This window comes from Aotus nancymaae, unplaced genomic scaffold (assembly GCF_030222135.1).
Source record: "Aotus nancymaae isolate 86718 unplaced genomic scaffold, 86718_ANA_hifiasm-v0.15.2.pri h1tg000099l, whole genome shotgun sequence".
NCBI classification, from domain to species: domain Eukaryota; kingdom Metazoa; phylum Chordata; class Mammalia; order Primates; family Aotidae; genus Aotus; species Aotus nancymaae.
The window spans coordinates 4,427,029-4,447,373 of record NW_026988514.1 but is presented as its reverse complement, the minus strand read 5'-3'; the positions used below and the strand labels follow the sequence as shown (position 1 = coordinate 4,447,373).

General features: G+C 50.7%; 1 long non-coding RNA gene across 1 annotated transcript; it reads right to left on the bottom strand.

Annotated features, from left to right (window-relative positions):
• Window positions 1-263: 263 nt before the first annotated feature.
• On the bottom strand, window positions 264-5,504 carry LOC135271936 (uncharacterized). The gene is made up of 3 exons (XR_010340063.1): window positions 5,264-5,504; window positions 5,056-5,115; window positions 264-1,990 (listed from the first exon to the last, which is right to left on the bottom strand). It is a non-coding gene; the product is annotated as an uncharacterized LOC135271936 (long non-coding RNA).
• Between the last annotated feature and the right edge of the window lie 14,841 nt (window positions 5,505-20,345).

The following is a 20,345-nucleotide window of genomic DNA, read 5'->3' as shown; positions in this document are numbered from 1 at the left end:
TGAGTTTACAGTCACACTGTATGGATTCTTTTTTGTTTAATAATACATTTGTAATATAGAGACAGGGTCTCACAGTGTTGTCTAGGCTGGTCTCAAAATCCTGGACTGAAGCAATCCTCCTGCATTGGCCTCCCAAAGTGCTGGGTTTACAGGCATGAGCCGCCATGTCTGGCCTATCTGGATTCCTTACTGGGTAAGTAGTTTAGTAATAATGGTGTATTAGTCTGTTATCATGCTGCTATAAAGAACTACACAAGACTGGGTAATTTATAAAGAAATGAGGTTTAATTGACTCACAGTCCCACATGGCTTAAGACACCTCAGGAAACTTACAATCATGGCTGAAGGTGAAGGGGAAGCAAGGCACATTTTGCCATAGCAGAGCAGGAGAGACACAGAAAAGGGGTAAATGCTACACTTTTAAACTATCAGATCTCATGAGAACTCACTATCACAAGAACAGCAAGGAGGATCTCCACCCCCATGATCCAATCACCTCCCACCAAGCCCCTTCCCTGACACGTGAGGATTACAATTTGACATGAGATTTGGGTGGGACACAGAGCCAAGCCATATCAAATGATAACACTTATTTATATATGACTAGAATGTAACAAGATTTTAATACATCAGTTCACACTCTACAAATATATTATTTAAGATATACATTTTCTCCCTGTGTCCATGTGTTTCCATGTTTCAATACTTGCCTATGAGTGAGAACATGCGGTGTTTGATTTTCTGTTCTTGTGTCAGTTTGCTGAGAATGATGGTTTCCAGATTCATCCATGTCCCTAAAAAGGACACAAACTCATCATTTATTATGGCTGCATAGTTTTCCATGGTGTATATGAGCCACATTTTCCCTGTCCAGTCTATCATCAATGGGCATTTGGGTTGGTTCCAAGTCTTTGCTATTGTAAACAGTGCTATAATGAACATACGTGTGCATGTGTCTTTATAATAGAATTATTTGTAATCCTTTGGATATATACCCAGTAATGGGATTGCTGGGTCAAATGGAATTTCTATTTCTAGGTCCTTGAGGAATTGCCACACTGTCTTCCACATGGTTGAACAAATTTACACTTCCACCAACAGTGTAAAACTGTTCCTGTTTCATCCTCTCCAGAATCTGTTGTCTCCAGATTTTTTAATGATCGCCATTCTAACTGGTATCTCAATGTACTTTTGATTTGCATTTCTCTATGCAAATACAAAGTGATGATGAGCATTTTTTCATATGTTTGTTGGCCTCATATATGTCTTCTTTTGTAAAGGGTCTGTTCATATCCTTTACCCACTTTTGAATGGGTTTGTTTGTTTGTTTCTTGTAAATCTGTTTTAGTTCTTTGTAGATTCTGGATATTAGCCCTTTGTCAGATGGGTAAATTGTGAAAATGTTTCCCCATTCTGTTGGTTGCTGGTTCACTCTAATGACTGTTTCTTTTGCTGTGCAGAAGCTGTGGAGTTTGATTAGGTCCCATTTGTCTATTTTGGCTTTCGTTGCCAATGCTTTTTGTGTTTTTGTCTTGAAGTCTTTGCCTATGCCTATGTCCTGAATGGTTTTGCCTAGGTTTTCTTCTAGGGTTTTTATGGTGTTAGGTCTTATGTTTAAGTCTTTAATTCATCTGGAGTTAATTTTAGTGTAATGTGTCAGGAAGGGGTCCAATTTCTGCTTTCTGCACATGGATAGCAAGTTTTCCCAACACCATTTATTAAACAAGGAATCCTTTCCCCATTGCTTTTTTTTTGTCAGGTTTGTGAAAGATCAGATGGTTGTAGATGTGTGGCGTTGCCTCTAAGGCCTCTGTTCTGTTCCATTGGTCTATATCTCTGTTTTGGAACCAGAATCATGCTGTTTTGATTACTGTAGCCTTGTAGTATAGTTTGAAGTCAGGTAGTGTGATGCCTCCTGCTTCGTTCTTTTTACTTAGAATTGACTTGGCTATGCAGTCTCTCTTTTGGTTCCATAACTTTTTTCTTAAAGCTAAAAAAAGAAAAACATTATGTGTGGGAAATTTTAAACACATCATTAAAATTATTAAATTAAGGGTACATTTACATAAGATTATGATGGGTTCCAGTGACAAAATCAACACATACAATATTTCTTTTATAAAGCGTACTCATATAACCTAATGACACTTTGCATTTGTGTTTGCTATGTTTATGACTATTCAACCTAATTGCGCATTTTGAAGTTAGAGTCCTAGTACACAGTGTGTCTGTAACTGAATATTTTCAAACAAATTTTTTTATATCAGAAACAAGAATTTTAGTATAGTATTTCTAGAGAAAGTTTCTAGTCTCAATTCTCAAACTGGTATATTTCCAGTGAGCTAAAATATCTGATATATAACCAAAAATAAATCATTTCAAAAGCTACAACTTATTCAAAATAGTCATAAGATGTTTCAAATATCAAATATGTGCTGCTCACTAAGATGGTCCTTCATTTCTGGGCAAAATATTTCTCATACTTACAAAGTTTCTCCCCTTCACTTTATTTATTTATTTTTATTTTTTATTTTTTTGGAGACAGGATCTCCAGGCTGGAGTGCAGTGGTGTGATCTCAGATCACTGCAACCTCTGCCTTCTGGGTTCCAGCGATTCTCCAGTCTCAGCCTCATGAGTAACTGGGACTACAGGCACCACCACCACACCCTCCTAATTTTTTATATTTCAGTACAGACAAGGTTTCACCATGTTGCCCAGGGTGGTCTTAACTCCTGAGCTCAGGCAATCCACCCACCTCAGCCTTCCAAAGTGTGCCACCGTGCCCAGCCCTCCTTCACTGGTTGGTTGGTTTGTTTTTGAGATGGCATCTTGTTCTGTTGCCCAGGCTGGAGTGCAGTGATGTGATCTCAGTTCACTGTAATCTCCACCTCCCAGTTTCAAGCATTTCTCCTGCCTCAGCCTCCTGAGTAGCTGGGATTACAGGCATGCATCACCATGCCTGGCTAATTTTTGTATTTTTAGTAGAGATAGGGTTTCACCATGTTGGCCAGGCTGGTCTTGAACTCTTTACTTCAGATGATCCACCCACTTCTACTAAAAATATAAAAATTAGTTGTGTGTGATGGTGGGCACCTGCAATCCCAGTACTCGGTAGGCTGAGGCAGGAGAATCCCTTGAATCTGGGAGGTAGGAGTTACAGTGAGCTGAAATCACGCCACTGCACTCCAGCCTGGGCAATAGAGTGAGAGTCCATCTCAAAAAATAATTAATATATATATATTTTTTTGAGACGGCGTTTTGCTCTTGTTACCTAGGCTGGAGTGCAATAGCGCGATCTCAGCTCACCACAACCTCCACCTCCTGGGTTCAGGCAATTCTCCTGCCTCAGCCTCCTGAGTAGCTGGGACTACAGGCACACGCCACCATGTCCAGCTAATTTTTTGTATTTTAAGTAGAGACGGGGTTTCACCATGTTGACCAGGATGGTCTCGATCTCTCGACCTCGTGATCCACCCGCCTTGGCCTCCCAAAGTGCTGGGATTACAGGCGTGAGCCACCACACCTGGCCTAATTAATATTTTTTTAAAAAAGATATTGAAGTTTGCCTTCAAAGGGGCTGAGCTCTACATACTCAACAAGGGTGGGACTCGCCTGCTTTATCAGTGGAAAGCTCTGGCTGGGAAGTCCCTCCTCGGAAGGGGTAGCACAAGGAGTTGGCAGAGGGAAGGAAGGAACCTGTGTTATCAGATGTTCCCTGAGCACTTGGCAGAAACAAAGTTGAGCTCCCACTTCTGACACTCCCTCTTATTTTAATGTTTTTTTAATGACAGAGTCTCGCTCTATCACCCAGGCTGGAGTGCATTGGCACGATGATCTTGGCTTACTGCAACCTCCACCTCCCAGGTTCAGGTGAACTCCTCCCTCAGCCTCCAGAGTAGCTGGGATTACAGGCACACACCACCACACCCAGCTAATTTTTGTATTTTTACAAAGTGCTGGGGTCACAGGCAGGAGCCACCGGGCTTGCCTCTGACTGACCCCAGCACTTTATAAAAATAAAGAGACGGGGTTTCGCCATGTTGCCCGGTTAGTCTCGAACTCCTGACCTCAAGTGATTCGCCTGCCTCGGCCTCCCAAAGTGCTAGGATTACAAGTGTGAGCCGCTGCACCAGCCAAAAAAACTTTTATGTACATGAATCTTTAGGTCCTCCAAAAGAAAGAAAGAAAAAAACCTTTTATGTATTAAGTTCTACAAATAAATTAATGCATACCAAAGGTGGTGATGACTACAACGAAAATAAAGCAGGTAAGTGAGTTCTAAGGGGATGCAGAGGGGATGCCTTGGGGGCTGTTTATTGCCCATCTCTCCCTCTGTTTTCTGGTGCTGCATAACAAATTGTACCAAAATTGAGCAACTTAAAAACAACAGTGCTGGGTGTGGCTTCATCAGGTCTTCTGCTTTAAGGTCCAGCAAGAATGCTATTAAGGCAGAGGCCAGGCTGGGTGCGATGGCTCATGGCTGTAATCCCAGCACTTCTGGAGGTCAAGGTGGGCAGATCACTTGAGATCATGAGTTAGAGACCAGCCTAGCCAACATGGCAAAACCCTGTCTCTACAAAAAATACAAAAATCGGCTAGGCTCACACCTGTAATCCCATCACTTTGGGAGGAAAAGGCAGGTGGGTCACCTAAGGTCAGGAGTTCAACACCAGCCTGGCCAACATGGAGAAACCCTGTCTCTACTAAAAATTGTAATTCCAGCTATTTGGGAGGCTGAGGCAAGAGAATCGCTTGAACCTGAGAGGCAGAGGTTGCAGTGAGCCAAGATTGCGCCACTGCATCCCATCCAGCTAGGGTGACAGAGTAAGACTCCATCTCAAAAAGATTGGTGCCTGCATCCCAGCACCCCAAAACCATCTGGCATGTTGTAGGTGCTCACAAATGGGCTGAGTGGTGATCACCCCATTCCCTAATGAGGAAACGGGCTCAGGGAACCCCAGGTTCCACCTCCTCCCCCAGACACACACCCACTCTTTCATATGCCACTGGAATTTTATTTCTTTTTTTTCCCCTGGGAAGCTTTGTTTTCTTACCCTGTGTTTCGTCGGCAGTTCTGCTCTGGGTCTCCAGTTCCCTTGTGGGGGTTCCCAGGGCTGCGGGAGTAGAGGAGCGGGCACAGCCATGCATCGGGCTCTGTCCCTGCTGATCAGCAAGGGGACCCCTCCCTGCCCTGCCCCACCTCCCAGGGCCGCCTTCCCTCATCCTCTGAAGCCTGCCCTTGCCCCATCCTGCCAACAGTACCTGTTCCCCACCAGCCCACATCTGTCATCCTGTCTTGGGAGCCATCAGTCCTCATCCCAGCTCTCCTCCATCAACTCCTCCGGGGCTGCCTGGCTGCTGGAGCACATCAGAGGGATGGGGAGGAGGGGAAGAGTCTCCATCAGACTGGAGACTCTTGAAGAGAGGTTTGTGTCTCCTTCATCAAACCGGGAACCCCTCAAGGTAGGGGCATATCTCTCCCATCAAATGGAAGCCCCTGAAGTCAGAGCCACAACTCCTCCCTCAGACTGGGGGCTTCTGTGGGTGAGGCCATGTCTCTGCCATCAGACTGTGAGTTAAGGAAGGCAGAGCTGGCTGGGCACAGTGGCTCATGCCTATAATGCCAGCCCTTTGGGAGGCCGAGGCAGGAGGATTGCTTGAGCCCAGGAACAGGATACCAGCTTGGGCAACATGGAGAAACCCTGACTCTACAAAAACTACAAAAATTGCCAGGCACGGTGCCTCACACCTGTAATCCTACACTTTGGGAGGCCAAGGTGAGTGAATCACGAGGTCAGGATTTCAAGACCAGCCTGGCCAACATGATGAAACCCCGTCTATACTAAAAATACAAAAAATTAGCAGGGTGTGGTGGCGGGCGATTGTAATCCCAGCTGCTTGGGAGGCTGAGGCAGGTTCACTTGAACCTGGGAGGCAGAGGTTGCAGTGAGCCGAGATCGTGCCATTGCACTCCAGCCCGGGCAACAAGAGCAAAACTCTGTCTCAAGGTGGGGGGAAAATGCCCGGTGAGGTGGCTCGTGCCTATAATCCCAGCACTTTGGGAGACTGGTGGATCACGAGGTCAGGAGTTCAAAGACTAGCCTGGCCAAAATGGTGAAACCTTGTCTCTACTAAAACTACAAAAAGTAGCCAGTCACAGTGGCAGGCACGTGTATTTCCGGCTCCTCTGGAAGCTGAGGCAGGAGAATCACTGGAACCTCGGCGGCAGAGGTTTCAGTGAGCCAAGATCATGTCACTGCACACCAGCCGGGTGAAAGAGTGAGACTCTATCTAAAAAAAAATATATAAAAATTAGCCATACAGGGTAGTACACACCTGTAATCCCAGCTATTAGGGAGGCTGAGGCAGGAGAATCACTTGAACCCGAGATGCAGAGGTTGCAGTGAGCCAACATCGTGCCTCTGCACACCAGCCTGGATGACAGAGCTAGCTAAACTCAGCCTCAAAAACAAACAAAAAGCAACAAAGCAAAACAAAAAGAACCAAAATCGGTGCCTGGCCGTAAGCGCTTAACAGGAGCGAGCTCTTATTCTTTCATGTACCAGGTGAGAAAACACCCTCATCATCAGCCGTTATCTGACAGGCTGGGATTCTGGAAGCCAGAAGAATCTCTGGAAGATAGTTCCCTGGGCCCCACCCACCCTGGAGGAGCCCCCCATCAGCTGCCTCTCAGACTGTGAATGCTGGGGAAGGAGGGTCCCGCTGCCCAGCCCACCTCCTTGTTATTGCCCACTCTATGACCACCTCCTGGTAGCCCTCCCTGGTTTCCCTCCTCTCCTGGTCAGAAATCCAAAGCTCAGAGTCAGGGGCAGTGGCTCAGGCCTGTAATCCCAGCACTCTGGGAGGCCGAAGTGCTGGGATTACACTTCCAGCACTTAGGGAGGCAGGAGGATCGCTTGAAGACAGGAGTTCAAGAACAGCCCAGGAAACACAGCGAGACCCAGTCTCTACAAAAAAAATTAGCTGGGTGTGATGGTGTGCACCTGTAGTCCTAGCTACCAGGAGGCTGAGATAGGAGGATTGCTTGAAACCAGGATGTTGAGGCTGCAGTGAGCTGTGATTGCAACACTACACTCCAGTCTGGGCGAAATAGAGAGACCCTGTTTTTATACAAACAAAAAATTACCGGGGTGTGGTGGTATGCACCTGTAGTCCTAACTACCAGGAGGCTGAGATGGAAGGATTGCTTGAACCCAGGATGTTGAGGCTGCAGCAAGCTATGATTGCAATGCTGCACCCCAGCCTGGGCAATAAAGTGAGACCTTTCTCAAAAAAAAGAAAAAGAGAAAACTCAAGCTTACGAGTTTATACAGCTGATTTAAGGTCACAGGGCAAGGTGATCGGACCTCCAGCCTGGATCTCTTTCTCCTTTACCTCCTTCTGCCCCTCCCCACAAGGATCTCCCCACTCCCCTGCTTTGGCTGGGGTGAGGGGGCAGCTCCAGGAGAAGCCAGCTCCAAAGCACAGGAAAGTCAAACGTTGTTTGATTCTGGTCCCGGGGCCTCTGATTGCTATTCCTAACACAGACCGTAATTAGAAGACCCCTTTCAACTATTTATACCTCAGATATCTAGTTCTATCTGGCAGATGAGTCAGATTTGATGAGATCTGTCAATAGCTCATCTCCCTACCCTGGAATTGCCTTGCAGCTGACAGAAAGCAGGACAATTACCCACTGTGCTCCCTGGCTGCACCAAGGGTACGCTGCCTTGTCAGGGATGATCACTGATCAGAAAGGGTAGGGCAGAAGCGGGGGTGGCCGTGCACTTCCAGAAAGAGAAAGGAGTTCAACAGGTTTGTGTTGGAGGACACAGTCAGTGCAGGGAAGGGAGGAACAGAAGGGTCTAGATGCCTGCGGCCTTCAGGGGCTTTGCCTTGCTGGCTCCAGGTCTGTTTCCCCATCTGGAAAATGGAGCTCATCGTGGAGAGGAGTTGCAGAGCTGATTCCCTGAAGAGACACCAGGCTGGGCGCGGTGGCTCATGCCTGTAATCCCAGCACTTTGGGAGGCCAAGGTGGGTGGATTACCTGAGGTCAGGAGACCAGCCTGGCCAACATGGTAAAACCCCGTCTCTACTAAAAATACAAAAATTAGCCGGGTGTGGTGGTGGGTGCCTGTAACCCCAGCTGCTCAGGAGGCTGAGGCAGGAGAATTGCTTGAATCTGAAAGGCGGAGGTTGCAGTGAGCAGAGATGGATTGGGCCACTGCACTCTAGCGTGGGTGACAGAGCGAGACCCAATCTCAAAAAAAAAAAGAGAGAGAGAGAGAGAGACTCCAGGGCCACCTAGGCCAGTCCCCATGGCGATGTCCAGGCAGAATGAGCTCTGAATAAGTCCCTAGCTCTGTGCCTCAGTTTCCCCATCGGTAAAATTAGAAAGCTGGGTGATAACTTGCTCTCTTCGGGGATCCTTCCTCAAGCTGTCTGGGTTTTCCTGGTAGAAACCACATCTTTCAAATAAGGAAACCAAGACTCGGTGAGTGACAGACCCTGACCCCAGCCCCGGGTCCTGCCAGGAGGCCCAGTCATAGCAGTGTTGGTTCTGACTTCTTTCTTGTCCTCCAACTGTCCCCTCCAAGCTATAACCTGTACCCAACCAGGGGGATGGGGATGGCCACAAGACGAGAGAATCTGGGGTCCCATCCTTCCTGACCACCCCTCTCTCACTCCAGCCATTAGGAGGAACTGGGCAAGCCCCCTTATGGGGAAGGAAAAAAAATGGTTCTGCCCTGGAAAATTGGCCAGTGGCTCCCCTTTTCTCTCCCACCCCCAAAACCTCTCACTCTCACCCACAGACAAGGGCGGCTGACAACAGGCAGCTAGGACAGGCCAGACCCCTCTCACTTCTGCCCCTCTTCCCCCGCTCCCAGAAGCCACAAAGAGACAGATGTCCAAGATAGGCTCCAGACACAGATACCATCTCCCTTCTCCATGCCAGCTGCCCCAAACCCTTCCCCTGCCCGTAATTAGTCCCGGGGTGGGGGTGGGGGTGCAGAGCGGAGCCCTCTTGGAGGAGGGGAAGCCCGATCCCCATCCTCCCTTCCTTTACCCCCACTTCCTTCTCTCTGAGTCACTATCAATTCAGCCAGTGACCTCTCCACCAATTTCCACACCCCCACTCTCCTGGTCAGTTTCATCCCCAGACATCGGTTCCATTTCGACCTTCCCTGTTGGCCATTCCCACCCACCTCTGCGGGCTGTCACCCCTTCTGGCTGTCAAGTCCAGTCCTCCATTTCCTGGTCAATTTCCCCCTCCCCTCCATCTACCCCTCCCCAGCTGTGTCCCTCCCAGCGGGTCCCCACCTCCGGCGCTCCTCGCTGGCTGCGGCCAGTCTCGGGCGTCAGGGTCAGTGTTCAGCCGCCGTGGCCTCGGCCCCGGATACTGACGTCCCCGGCCTCACTTCCCTCCGCGGGCAGCGGCTTCCTCCCTCCCCAGAACAGCTGAAGGTCTCAGTCACCTGCGAGGGGAGCGCAGGGGGAGGGGAGAGGCGGGGGACGCGGCAGAGGGGAGGCGGGGGAGCCTTGACGCTGCTGCGCCGGACGCGGCCCGCGGCTGGTGGGAACCTGGCTTTTCTCCCGCGCGCCTCCTCCCCAGCGTCCTGCGTCCCACCTCCCGGCCGCGAACCGGCGGAGGCGGGGAAAGTCTCTCAGAAAGCATGAAGAGGGATTGAAGGAGGTTTTTATTTCTCTTTGCGCGGGTGGCTGGGGCCGGATCGAGGCGGCCCAGCCGGTGGCCGCGGGATTGGGGCTCCCCGCTGAGCCGAGAGGAGCTCGACAAAGGATGCTTCCCGCTGGGGTCACCGTCTCGGCTCCCCAACTTTGCGCGCGGCGCCCGCGCCCCTGGGGAGCCCGCCCGCTGCGCTGAGATCCCCGGCGTCCAGGCTGGGCAAGGGGCCGGGAGCGTCTGTAGGCGGCGCTGGTCCCGATCTCCGGAACCCAGGAAGGGATCCCGGAGCTTCGAGGAGGCGGCGGGCGGCCGAGCGGCGCCAGGGAACCGCGCTGCCCGCGGAAACTCCGCGCGCCTCAGCGGATGCCCCTCGCCCTGGCCCCCAGCGAGAGGGGCTCAGGGCCTTGCGGGGCGCCCCTTCCCCCGCGGTGCTTCCCCAACCGGACTAAGGTGGGTTTGTCCTCCACCCTTTTCCGTCGCCGCCTTTTCCTCCCTCTCGTTCACCTTTTCTTTCCCTCTATCCATCCAGAGCCCCGCCAAAGGGCGCACCTGACCTTTCTCCTCTTTCCCTGCTCTTCCTCTCGTCCTCCTCTTCCTCCTCCTCCCGTCCTCCTCTTCCTCCTCCTCCCTGGGGAAAGGGACACGGAGAAGCGCATATAGGGGTCCCTCTGACAGTGGCCGGATTGGGAGTGACAGGCACCCAAATGGCCAAGTGGCTACCGGACTACCTGAGCTTTGGCTGTCGGAGGCCGCCTCCGCAGCCGCCCACCCCGGACTACACCGAGAGCGACATCCTGAGGGCCTACCGGGAGCAGAAGAACCTGGACTTCAAAGACCCCTATGAGGACGGCGGAGAGCCTTTTGGAGCTGGACCGCGCGGGAGCAGGGGACTCCAAGAACCCCGGAGATGTCAAGTATGGCTTTCCCAAGCATCGGCTCATCAAGGTGGAGGCTGCGGATACGGCCAGAGCCAAGGCCCTTCTGGGCGGCCCCGGGGAGGAGGTGCGTGGCTGGGTGGCTCCGGGGAGACTGGGTGGAGAGGAGGCTCAGGTTGGGCTCCCTGGTTCGTTGAGAGAGAGCTTGTTTTATGTGTGATCACAGAGGGGACGGGGGCACCAGACAGGCCCTTCCCAGTCCTCCAGACTTCCACCTGCTTGGGGAGGTCTGTTCTTTCTTTCTTTGTTTTTTGAGGCACAGGAGGGTCTCCCTCTGTCTCCCAGGCTGGAGTACAGTGGTGGGATCTTGGCTCACTGCAACCTCTTCCTCTCGGGTTCAAGCGAATTCTCTCACCTCAGTCTCCCAAGTAGCTGGGATTACAGGTGTGCACCACCACGACCTGCTAAATTTTGTATTTTCAGTAGAGCCGGGATTTCACCGCGTTGGCCAGGATCGTCTGGAGCTCCTGACCTCAGATGATCAGTGCTGGGATTACAGGTGTGAGCCACCGCACCTGCCTGATATCTGTCCTCCTGCCTCTCTGACCACCCTGCTAGGTCTCCAGGTCCTCTTCCTCCATGGCCATCCCCACGGCCCTCCAGTCCTCTCTCCTTAGCACCCCTTCCTCTTTGAACCTGGTGGGACCTTCCTAAAACAGATCTGAGGGAGTGGCTCCCCTGCTGGGCACGTAAACATCCTCCCTGTGACTCTGCCCTTCCTACCACTATGTTCCCATTTTGCAGAAGTGGAAACTGAGGCTCGCAGAAGAGCAGTGACTTCCCCAAGGTCTCATAGGGTTCTAGCTTACCAAGATTTGAACTCAGGCCACCAGAAGCAGTAGCTCATGCCTGTAATCCCAGCAGTTTGGGAGGTCAAGGTGGGAGGATTGCTTGACTCCAGGAGTTTAAGACCAGTCCCGGCTAACAGAGTGAGACCTTGTCTCTCCCAAAAAAAATATCAAAATATTAGCCAGTTGTGGTGGTGCACATCTATAGTCCCAGCTACTCAGGAGGCACAGGCTTGAGGATCACTGGAGCCTAGGAGGTCAAGCCTGCAGTGAGTCATGATTGAGCCACTCCACTCCAGCCTGGTTGACACAGCAAGACCCTGCATCCAAAAAAAAAAAAAAAAAATGCCATGCATGGTGGCTCACACCTGTAATCCCAGCACTTTGGGAGGCAGAGGCGGGCGGATCACCTGAGGTCATGAGTTCAAGACCAGCCTGGCCAAAATGGTGAAAACCCATCTCTACCAAAAATACAAAAATTAGCGGGACATGGTGGCAGGCACCTGTAGTCCCAGCTACTCCAGAGTCTGAGGCAGGAGAATTGTTTGAACCCGGGAGGTGGAGGTTGCAGTGAGCGGGATCACACCACTGCATACTCCTGCCTGGGCGACAGAGTGAGACCCTGTCTCAAAAAAATAAATAAATAAAATAAAAACTCTTGGTCAGAGCAGTGGCTCACACCTGTAATCCTAGCACTTTGGGAGGCCAAAGCAGGCAGATCACGGGGTCAGCAGTTCGATGCCAGCCTGGCCAATATGGTGAAACGCTGTCTCTACTAAAAATACAAAAATTAGCAGGGCGTGGTGGCACGTCCCAGCTACTCAGGAGACTGAGGCAGGAGAATTGCTTGAACCCGGAGGCGGAGGTTGCAGGAGCCAGGATCTGGATACTGTACTCCAGCCTGGGTGACAGAGAGAGACTCCGTCTCAAAAACAAAACAAAACAATTCTTGGGCCAGTGTGGTGGCTAACGTCTGCAATCCCAGCACTTTGCGAGACTGAGGCAGGTGGCTCATTTGAGTTCATGAGTTCAAGACCAGCCTGGCCAACATGGTGAAACTCTGTCTTAAAAAAAACAATAAAAATAAAAATAAAAAAATAAAAAATAAAATAAATAAAAAAGCCTCCTGGGTTCAAGCAATTCTTCTGCCTCAGGCTCCTGAGTAGCTGGGATTACAGGTGTGTGCCGCCATGCCCAGCTAATTTTTTTTTTTTTTTTTTTTTTGTATTTTTAGTAGAGATGGGGTTTCACCATGTTGGTCAGGCTGGTCTTGAACTCCTAACATGATTCGCCCGCCTTGGCCTCCCAAAGTGTTGGGATTACAGGTGTGAGCCACCTTGCCCGATTTTTTTTTTTTTTTTTTTTTTTTTTTTTGAGACAGGGTCTTTCTCTGTCACCCAGACTGGAGTGACTGGGTAACTCTCTGTTACCCAGGCTGGAGTGCAGTGGGGAAACCATAGCTCACCGCAGCCTCCACCTCCTGGGTTCAAGCAATCCTCCCACCTCAGCATCCTGAGTTGCTGGGACCATAGGCGTGTGTCACTGAGCCTGGCTACTTTTGTTATTGAGATGGAGCCTCGCTGTGTCGCCCAGGCTGGAGTGCAGTGAGGCAGTCTCAGCTCACTTGAATCTCTACCTCCCCAGTTCCAGTGATTCTCCTGCCTCAACCTCCCGAGCAGCTGGGACTACAGGCACAGGCCACCATGCCTGGTTAGTTTTTGTATTTTTAGTAGAGACGGTTTTGCCATGTTACCCAGGCTGGTCTTGAACTCCTGAGCTCAAATAATCCTCCCACCTCGGACTCCCAAAGAGCTAGGATTACAGGCGTAAGCCACCGTGCACAGCCTAATTTTTAATTTTTTGTAGAGATGGGATCTTGCTATGTCGCTCAAGCTAAGAGCTTTGTCTCTATTTCTGAAAAATATGGGTATAGGACATAGGAGCCAGGCTTCCCCTGCCTTCATCCCTCCTCCCTCCTTCCCGGAAGCCGAAGCAGGAGCGCAGATGCAGTGGATCTCTGTCAAGCAGCTGCAGTTCCTGCTGCCTCCGCCCCACCACACCTTACCTGGGTTGTTACCTGAGTCCCTTTGCTGGCAGTGGAGGTGGCCACAGAACCGGGCGCCCAGCACCATTGAGGCCACACCCACGATCCCCACCCCCAGCAGCACGAAGAGGAGTCCTGGGTTGGGGGAGAAGGAATGGTCTAAACGGGAGGTTGGGGATGGTGATGGGGGAGGAAGTCACTGCGGGAGGAAGATGCTGGGGGAGGAACACGGGGCAGGGCCCTGGGATGTTTGGGGTGGGGTTTCTGTTCTGTGGGGGATCATCTACAGACAGGAAATCTGTGTTCTGGGAGACCGTCAGGCTCCTGTACCCTCCAAGGACAGAGCTCACAAAGGGGGACGTAAGTGTTCCTCCTCCTGCCAGGCTTTGTGGTTTCGGGCAGGTGTTTACTCTGAACCTTAGTTTCCTCTTCTGAAAAATGAGGCTCGGCAGGGCACGGTGACTCACGCCTACAATCCGAGCACTTTGGGAGGCTGAGGCAAGAGGATCACTTGAGGTCAGGAGTTCGAGACCAGCCTAGGCAACATGGTGAAACCCTGTCTCTACTAAAAAGATAAAAATTAGTTGAGCGTGGTGGTGTGCACCTGTAGTCCCAGCTACTCAGGAGGCCGAGGCAAGAGAATCACTGGAATCCAGGAGGCAGAGGCTGCAGTGAGCCAAGATTGTGCCACTGCACTTCAGCATGGACGATAGAGCAAGACTCTGTCTCAAAAAAAAAAGAAAAGAGGGGTGGGGAGTTGGGGAGAGATAGCATGGGGAGAAATGCCAGATATAGGTGATGGGGAGGAAGGTAGCAAATCACACTGCCATGTGTGTACCTATGCAACAATCTTGCATGTTCTTCACATGTACCCTAAAACTTAAAATGCAATAAAAAAAAAAAAAAGAAAAATGAGGCTTATGGTCCCTGTCTGGTTGGTTCATTGTGGAAAACTGCCAGCTCGGACTTGTTGTCGTGAGCTCCGCCATCTTTGTCCTGGGTCTCCTGTTTGGTTGTTTTTTTGTTTGAGCGTGGACTCTGAGCCACACCATTTTACAGATGGGGAAACTGAGGCTCAAAGCGCCTAAGTCTCTTGGCGAGGGTCCCCTACCCAGCAGGCGGCCAGGACCAGCTTCGAACAAAGCCCTTTCTCACCTCAGCTCAGAGAAGGTAACACTTAGGTTACTTGAGCACTTACTATGTCCAGGCCCTGTGCTAAGCACTGCTTTGTTGTTGCTGTGTGTTTTTCTGGAGACAGGGTCTCTCTGTGTTGCCCAGGCTGGAGTGCAGTGGCACAATCATAGCTTACTGCAGTCAACAAATCCTGGGCTCAAACGATCCTCCCACCTCAGCCTCTCAAGTAGCTGGGACTAGGGTGCGTGCCACCATGCCTGCTAATTTTAGAATTTTTTGTAGAGATGGGATCTTGCTGTGTTAGCCAAGCTGGTCTCGAACTCCTGGCCTCCAGCAATCCTCCTGCCTTGGCCTCCCAAAGTGCTGAGATATCAGGCGTGAGCCACTGCACTGGGATTATAGCACTTTAGCTATAACCCCTCTAAAGTCACCTAGCCGCTGAGGAAACACTATTCACTGTATTTTGACAGCAGAGGGAACTGGCACAGAGAGGTCAAGTCACTTGCTGAAGGTCACACAGCAAGTAAATGAAGCAGAGGCTCGAATCCAGGTTTGTATAATTTACAGGAACCCCAGCCTAAAGGCTGTGAATTCCCCAATTAAGATAAGGTCCAGCACCCCAACCCCCTCCTCTTACAGCTTCTGAGGTTGGCAGGCGATCTGTGGGGGCTACCAAGCTTCTGTTCCAGGTTGGAGGGGGTGGGGAAGCCAGCTGTGTGAGGCTGGACCCTTGCCGGCTCCCTGCTCTCTCAAACTGCCAATGCACAGCCTGGTGCCTCCACCACCCGGCCTCCTCTAATTGCTAATTGGCCCCTTTGACATTGGAGGAGTGGGGGGAGATGGGTAAGGCAGCATAACACACCCCTCCCTTGAGGCAGGCACTTGTCCCTGTCAGCAGGCTGGTCCTACCAGCTGGAGAGGAACAGGCATCTCTAGGAGCTGGGAGCTGGGAGCTCCCTTCTGCCAGAGGGGGCTGGGCAGATGCCCAGGGCCCACAGCCACCCCTCACAGAGCAGGAGGGAAAGCCTGGATCCCCTTGTGTTTCCTGATTCTGCCCAGAGTGGTCCTATAAGGGGGTGACATGGCAAAGTGGGGAGGGCACAGGCTGCACCCCTGCCTAGTGGATAGTACTAGACATGTCTTAGCTCTCTCTGGCCTCACCTGTCTCATCTGTAAAATGAGGCAGCTGCCTTTGCTGATATGGAGAGTTTCTTCCAACTTTGAGAGTCCATGGCTTCTTTGTGAGAGGGAGTCTCACTCTGTGGCCCAGGCTGGAGTGCACTGCTGTGATCTCGGCTCACTGCAACCTCCACCTCCCAGGTTCAAGCAATTCTCCTGTCTTAACCTCCTGAGTAACTGGGATTATAGGCTCGCACCACCACACCAGGCTAATTTTTGTGTTTTTAGTAGAGAGGGGGTTTTCATCATGTTGGCTAGGCTGGTCTCGAACCCCAAACCTCAGGTGATCCACCCATCTTGGCCTTCCAAAGTACTGGGATTACAGGCATGAGCTACTGCACACGGCTGATGACTTTATTTTATTTAGAGACAAGATATTGCTCTGTTGCCCAGGCTGGAGTGCAGTGGTGTGCTCATAGCTGACTGCAGCCTCCAACTCCTGGGCTCAAGTGATCCTCTCGCCTTAGCCTCCCAAAGTGCTGGGACTACAAGTCATCAGTCAGGCACAGATGCCTGGCTGATGACTTTCAAATTCTGGATTCTAGAATTCTAGGCTTCTGTTTCTTTGTTTGTTTATTGGAGACAGTCTCACTCTGTCACCAGGCTGGAGTGCAGTTGCATGATCTTGGCTTACTGCAACCTCTGCCTCCCAGGTTCGGGTGATTCTGCCTCAGCCTTACGAGTAGCTGGGACTACAGGTGCACACCACCACACCTGGCTAATTTTTTTATTTGTAGTAGAGACAGTTTCACCATGTTGGCCAGGATGGTCTCAGTCTCCTGACCTCATGATCGCCCACCTTGGCCTCCCAAAGTGCGAGGATTACAGGTGTGTGCCGCCGTGCCCAGCCAGGATTCTGTTTTTACACAGTCTAAAATTGCAAAATTCTGGCCGGGCACAGTGGTGCATACCTGTAATCCCAGTCCTTTTGGAGGCCAAATCAGGCAGATCACCTGAGGTCAGGAGTTCAAGGCCAGCCTGGTCAACATGGTGAAACCCTGTCTCTACTAGAAGTACAGAAAAATTGGCCCGGCGTGGTGGCTTATGCCTATAATCCCAGCACTTTGGGGGGCCGAGGTGGGCAGATCACTTAAGGTTGGGAGTTCCAGACCAGACTGATCAACATGGTGAAACCCTGTCTCAAAATGAATAAATGAATGAATGAATGAAAAATTAGCTGGGCATGGTGGCTGAACCTGTAATCTCAGCTCCTTGAGAGGCTGAGGCAGGAGAATTGCTTGAACCTGGGAGGTAGAGGTTGCAGTGAGCCGACATCATGCCATTGCACTCCAGCCTGGATGACAAGAGCGGAACTCCATCTAAAAAAAAAATTTGATACGAAGGATTCAGAGTTTTATGTTTCTTGGAGTTATAGATTCAAGAGTCTTAGGATTCTGGCCAGGCAACGTGGCTCACGTCTGTAATCCCATCACTTTGGGAGGCCAAACCATGTGGATTACCTAAGGTCAGAAGTTTGAGACCAGCCTGGCCAACACAGTGACACTCCATCTCTACTAAAAAGCCAGGCATGGTGGTGAGCAATTGGAATCCCAGCTACTTGGGAGGCTGAGGCAAGAGAATCTCTTGAACTTGGAGGTGGAGGTTGCTGTGAGCCAAGATAGTGCCACTGCACTCCAAGGCCTGAATGACAGAGCAAGACTCTATCTTAAAAAAAAAAGTTTGATATGAAGAATTTAGTTTTTGTTTCTAGGAGCTTGAGATTCAAAAGTCTTAAGAGTCTAGGATCTGGCCAGGTGTGGTTGCTCACGCCTGTAGTCCCAGCACTTTGAGAGGCTGAGGCAGGCGGATCACCTGAAGTCAGGAGTTCTCAACCAGCCTGAATAACACGGTGAAACCCCATCTCTACTAAAATACAAAAAATTAGCTGGGCATGGTGGCATGCATCTGTAATCCAGCTACTCAGAAGGCTGAGGTGGGAGAACCACTTGAGTCCAGGAGGCGGAGGTTGCAGTGAGCCGAGATTGTTCCACTGCACTCCAGCCTGGGTGACAGAATGAGACTCAGTCTCAGAAGCAAACAAAAATTAGCCAGGCATGGTGGTGAGCACCTGTAATCCCAGCTACTCAGGAGGCTGAGGCAACAGAATCTCTTGAAGCTGGAGGTGGAGGTTGCTGTGAGCCAAGATATTGCCACTGCACTCCAAGATCTGGACGACAGAGCAAGGCTCTGTCTCAAAAAAAAAAAAAAAAAAAGTTTGATATGAAGAATTGAGAGTTTTTTGTTTCTAGGAGTTTGAGATTCAAAAGTCTTAAGTTTCTAGGATCCGGCCAGGTGAGGTGGCTCACGCATGTAATCTCAGCACTTTGGGAGGCTCAGGCAGGCAGATCAGGAGGTCAGGAGATCGAGGGCATCCTGACTAACACAGTGAAACCCCATCTGTACTAAAAAAATACAAAAAATTAGCCAGGTGTGGTAGTGCGTGCCTGTAATCCCAGCTACTCGGGAGGCTGAGGCATGAGAATCATATGAACCCAGGAGGTGGAGGTTGCAGTGAACTGAGATTGTGCCACTGTACTCCAGCCTGGGCAACAGAGGGAGACTCCATCTCAAAAAAAAAAGATTCTAGGATCCTCTCCACTGCCCCTCCCTCTCTCTGCTAGTTCCCATACCTGAGTCCACCGAGAGCCATGTTCCATTGCCCTCAGCCTCCTCCAACTCAGGAATCTCTGTGGCCACCGAGCACACGTAGTTTCCGCTGTGGTTGAGGCTCACAGGGTCCAGTCGCAGGGTGAGATGGCTGGGTGCCTGCCAGGAGAGCCATCCCTGGGGCCCACAGAGCCCCAGGCTGAGGCTGCCATTGGTGATGTATGGCTGGCACAGGACGCTCCCATCCTTGGTTCACTCAACACAGAGCTGTTCCCAGGCCGGGGCCTGGTCCACCTGGCAGGCCAGAGTCGCCTGACTGCCCTGCCTCACCTGCAGTTGCTGGGGCCCCTGCTGCACGCTCATGCTTAAGGATCCTTACAGGACTGGAGGACAGAAGAGATGGAGGCGACCTTTCTCAGTGTGTGTGTGTGAGGCTGTGTGACTCCCTCATCGAGGGAGCCCACAGTCTGGGTTTGAAACGCCACTTGTCTAAGCCGGGCACAGTGGCTCACACCTGTAGTCTTAGCACTTTGGGATGCTGAGGTGGGTGGATCACTTGAGGTCAGGAGTTTCAGACCAGCTTGGTCAACACAGTGAAACTGCATCTCTACTAAAAATACAAAAATTATCCAGGCACAGTGGCTTACTCCTGTAGTCCTAGCACTTTGGGAGGCCAAAGTGGGAGGATTGCTTGAGCCCAGGAGTTCCAGATCAGCTTGGGAACATAGCAAGACCTCATCTCTACAATAAATATTTAAAAAGTAGTGGCCAGGCACGGTGGCTCATGCCTGTAATCCTAGCACTTTGGGAGGCCGAGACAGGTGGATTACCTAAGGTCAGGAGTTGGAGACCCGCCTGGCCAAGATGGTGAAACCCCATCTCTACTAAAAACACAAAAATTAGCTGGGCATGCTGGGGGGTGCCTTTAATCCTAGCTACTTGGGAGACTGAGGCAGGAGAATCATTTGAACCCGGGAGGCAGAGGTTGCAGTAAGCTAAGATCGTGTCATTGCACTCCAGCCTGAGTGACAGAGCAAGAATTCATCTAAAAAAAAATACAATAATTAGCTGAGCATGGTGGCTAATGCCTATAATCCCAGCTACTCAGTAGGCTGAGGCAGGAGAATTGCTTGAACCGGGACCCAGGAGGCGGAGGTTGCAGTGAGCAGAGATCCTGCCACTGCACTCCAGCCTGCGCTGGAGTCTCAAAAAAAAAAAAAAGGAGCTTCATGTGGTGGACTGAAGTGAGGCAGTCACTTGAGCCCAGGAGTTTGAGGCTGTCATGAGCTATGTTCACACCACTGCACTCCAGCCTGGGTAACAGAGCAACACCCTGTCTCTAAAAATTAAACATAAAAGAACCTCACTGTCTATATGACTTTTGGAAGGTCACATCTTGCTGAGGCTCAACAACCCCATCTGTAAAATGGGTATAAGTTACCCAGCACTTGTGGAATTCTAAGATAGTCTCAAGTACTCAGTTACACAAAGATTTCCTAGTGTTCACCAGGCCCTGTGCTGGGTGTGGGGGACACAGACACGTGGTGACCAAAACAGATGAAAATCCCTGCCCTTCAGAAGCTGACAGTCTGGGGCAAGAGAGACACAGGAAGTCATGAAATGAGAACTGCAATGGGGTGAAGGAATGGGGGTGGCCACGGAAGACACCAGTGAGGTCAGGGAACATCTACTCATTGAGAGAAATCAGGAAAGGCTTCCCTGAGGTGGTGGCTTTTTTTTTCTTTTTCTTTTTTTTTAGAGTTAGAGGTCTGGCTTTATAGTCTAGGCTGGACTGCAGTGGCACCATCATAGCTCACAGCAGCCTCGAACTCCTGGGCTCAAATAAACCTCCTGCCTCAGCCTCCTAAGTAGCTGGGACTACAGGCATGCATCACTGTGCCTGGCTATTTTTTTGTTTGTTTTTGTTTTTGTAGAGGTGCGGGTCTTGCTATGTTGCCCAGGCTGGTGTAGA